This window comes from Lathyrus oleraceus, chromosome 1 (genome assembly GCF_024323335.1).
Source record: "Lathyrus oleraceus cultivar Zhongwan6 chromosome 1, CAAS_Psat_ZW6_1.0, whole genome shotgun sequence".
Lineage (NCBI taxonomy): Eukaryota > Viridiplantae > Streptophyta > Magnoliopsida > Fabales > Fabaceae > Lathyrus > Lathyrus oleraceus.
In genome coordinates, this window is record NC_066579.1 from 314088502 (window position 1) to 314093172 (window position 4671).

Below are 4671 nucleotides of genomic sequence, written 5' to 3' on the forward strand. Positions count from 1 at the left end.
CGAATCTCAGCAACAGACTTAGGAGCTTCCCATTGAGATACAACTTCAATCTTCGTAGGATCCACAGAAATACCACCACCACTCGAAATCACATGTCCAAGAAAACTTACTTCACTCACCCAACTATTGGCAATTCTTCAATCGTCCTCTTCTCACGAATATCCAAAGTTGCCAACAACATAAACAACTCGGCACCATCTTGCACCGATTCATCAACTTGCTTAGCAGACACAAACCAATCTTCCTTAGCACCAACCTCAGGAAAATAACAGTCTTCTCGAAACAGTTGATATACACCCGATTAAATTCTAACCAACACCATCCTCGAATCCGACCTCTCTTCGGGTTCAGGAAAACACAACATTCTCAAACATGTTTGCACTCTTGCATGTAACCACATAATGTCCAAGCTCGATACAATTGGAACATCCAAGATAAGCAGATGCTTCTCCCCCACTTATTTCATTCCCAACCCGCAAATGGAAAATAAAACAAGCATCGACAGTGTTCTCACACACATGTCGCATACTAGGAGACAAACATAATTAAACAACCTGGCCGGAGGGACCGACCTGCTCTGATACCACTAATGTAACACCCCTTTTTCTACCCCAAAATACTTAACATATAATCAGAGTAAATAAGCACGCGTATAAACAAAAGGGCGTCACATCGACGTTTTCAAAAACTAGAAGCTTTCAAAAACCAACATCATTCATCATCAATATACAATACACCTGGTCATTTAAAATAACACCTTTTTAATTTTCATGAATATTGAAGAATATACGTTCGCAGCGGAAAATAATTAATACTCATGCATTTCATAAAATGATCCATGTCCCATACCATGATCATCTCTCAATAATCACCTCAAGATACAATAAAACAAGTAATAACATAATGCATATCCAAATAAGGTATGAGTTCAATACTACTAATATACCCAGTGTTACACGACCAGAGCATTGACTCGTTACCTAGTCTTTAAACTAAAATACGGAAACTCTCCGGCTAATCTCGAGCGAGCTACCGTCCACTTACTTCAGCAATACTACTCTGGAGTATCTGCACGATACCCATGTAAAGGTAACATTCAAACAGAAAGGGTGAGAATTCAAATCATTATGAAGAAGTATAATAATGCACAATGATTAAATCAACAATAAAAGGAATTCATCACACTTCATATAACCATGTAAATAATATGAACCAACCTTTCGATCCGGACAAGATCCAAGCCACTACTACGCCTATTTCCAATCAAGGATCAACGTATGCTGCATCTACCACGCCTATTTCCAATTAAGGATCAACGTGTGCTACATCTACCACGTCTTTTTCCAATTAAGGATCAACGTGTGCTACATCTACCACGTCTATTTCCAATTAAGGATCAACGTGTGCTACATCTACCACGCCTATTTCAAATTAAGGATCAACGTGTGCTATCATGTGAACCCACAGTTTCACCGCTTCCACCATGAAGCCGACCATGCCTTGAATGAATGTACAAATACCAACACATATGCAATTAAGATCATCTCTACCATCTTAACATTCCACATATCACCATAATTCAACTCGATGAATTATCCATCAATGGTACATATACACATCCATAACAATATATCATTCACAATATAAACTAATTATCAAATGCGCACACATAGACTTCATTCCCAAAACGAATACAACATTTAAAATATCAATTTTTCACTTTTCAAACAATGTTAACCGGTTAACGCATATGGTTAATCGGTTAACGCAAAACAGAATGCACTTCCTGGCAGATTTCAACAGTCTTAACTAGTTAACGCATTTGGTTAACCGGTTAACGCAAGACATAATACAATTTTTAACAGATTTTCAATAGTGTTAACCGGTTAACGCTTTTGGTTAACCGGTTAACGCAAAACAGAATGTTATTCCTGCGTTAACAAAAAAACAGAATGCAGAATTTTCTGCGTTTTTCATCGTTGGAGGACTTTCGGACCTCCGATTTCGATTCCGTAAAAAGCCACACGTTCAGAAAATTCTAATTCATACAATACTCTAAGTATATAACATTAATTTACAGTTTTAACACAATCAAATCACCACAAATTGAGAATATTCATCAAGACATAACAATTCCAAAACCATGCAAAATTAGGGATTTCAACCTAAACATACATCTACCCCTTGACCCGATCATACTAACCCATAACAATAAGGATTCCCCCCTTACCTCTTCAATTTTCTGGAAACCCTAGCTTCTCTCTTGTTCTTCCCCTCTTCTCCTTACTTTTCCTCTTCTCTTTCTCTATTGTTGTCAAATGAATCCTAATTCTCACTCTCCTTACCTCTTATATACTAGTATTCTATTTGGACTTAAAGAGTGATACCTCTAGTTTAATTATTGGGCCCAATAAGACCTAATATTTAAATATCTCTATTTAATTCAAATAAATCAAACCAACTCAATATACACACCAAGTTAATTAATTACATTATTCATTATATCTCATATCAACTAAATAATTAATGAACACACCAAATTAATTAATATAATCAATTATTACTACCTAACCACCAATTAATTAATTAACACTCCAAATAAATAAAATAAAATATAGTAATAATAATATAAGAATTAAATACTAAAAAGTCGGGTTGTTACGACTCTCCCCTACTTAAAAGATTTTCGGCCTCGAAAATACCTCACACGAACAACTCCGGATACGATTCCTTCATCTTACCCTCGAGTTCCCAAGTAATATTGCCATTGGCGACTCCGCCCCATATCACTTTCACCAAGGCAATCTCCTTACCACGAAGCTTCTTCACTTCTCGATCTTCAATTCGCATAGGTGATGTATCAATCGTCAAATTATCCCGCACTTGAACATCATCCAATGGAACAACATGCGATGGATCCGCAATGTACCTCCTCAACTGAGACACATGGAACACATCATGAAGATTAGAAAGTGATGGTGGTAATGCAATCCGATATGCCACTTCACCTACCCTTTCGGAAATTTGATAAGGACCAATGAAACGCGACGTCAACTTACGCGACTTCAAAGCTCTACCAACACCCGTTATTGGCGTAACTCGAAGAAACACATGCTCATATTTCTCAAACTCAAGAGCTTTCCTCCTCTTATCATGATAACTCTTTTGACGACTCTAAGAAGCCTTCATCTTCTCTTGAATCATCTTAATCTTATCCGTAGTCTCTTGAATCAACTCGGGTCTAACCATAGCACTCTCTCCCGATTCGTACCAACATAAAGGAGTTCTACACCTTCTACCAAAAAGAGCCTCAAAAGGTGCCATTCCAATACTCGAATGGAAACTGTTGTTATACGTAAACTCGATCAAAGGCAAGAAACAATTCCAATTTCCTCCTTGTTCCAAAATGCAAGACCTTAAAAGATCTTCAAGTGACTGAATAGTCCTCTCCGTTTGACCATCAGTTTGCGGATGATACGCCGAACTCAAATGCAACTTCGTACCCAAAGCACTTTGCAATCCTTCCCAAAATCTCGAAGTGAACCTCGGATCTCTATCTGAAACAATGCTCGACGGAATACCATGTAAACACACAACCCTTTCGATGTATAGCTTATCAAGTCTCTCCATCGAATAATCCATCCTCATCGGAATAAAATGAGCACATTTCGTCAACCTGTCCACAACGACCCAAATCGACTCACAATTACTCAATGTCCTCGGCAAGCCCGAAACAAAATCCATAGAGATACTATCCCACTTCCACTCGGGAATAGATAACGGTTGCATCAAACCAGACGGCTTTTGATGTTCAATCTTTGACTTTTGACAAGTCAGACATGCATACACAAATTCCGCTACATCCTTCTTCATACCTTGCCACCAAAACATCTTTCTCAAGTCTTGATACATTTTAGTAGCACCAGGATGAATACTCAGACCACTTCTATGCCCTTCCTCAAGAATCCTCTTTCTCAAATCCGCAACATCTGGAACACAAACTCGATCACGACACCTCATGATATCATTTTCATCAATCCGAAAGTCACCACCTTTGCCTTGATTAATCAATGTCATAACATCGACTAATTTCAAATCTGACTTTTGACCTTCTCTAATCTCGTCAAGAATGCCACACGTACGCTTCAACATACCAAGTTTAACACACGAAGGCGTCGCTTCACAAACCAAACTCAAATCTCTAAATTGCTCCAACAATTCAAACTCTCGAATCATCAACATAGACATGTGCAATGACTTCCTACTCAATGCATCGACTACAACATTCGCCTTTCCAGGATGATAATTCAAACCAAAATCATAATCTTTCAAGAATTCCAACCATCTCCTTTGCCTCATATTCAATTCTTTCTGATCGAACAAGTACTTCAAACTCTTGTGATCACTAAACACATAAAATCTCGACCCAAACAAATAATGTCTCCAAAGCTTCAACACAAACACAACGGCGGCCAACTCTAAATCATGCATCGGAAAATTCCTCTCATGAACTTTAAGTTGCCTGGAAGCATAAGCTACCACTTTCCCTTTTTGCATCAGAACACCTCCCAAACCCAACAATTATGCATCACAATACACAATGAAAGTTTCTAACGGATCCGGTAAAATTAAAATAGGAGCCGTAGTCAATCTTCTCTTAAGCTCTTGAAA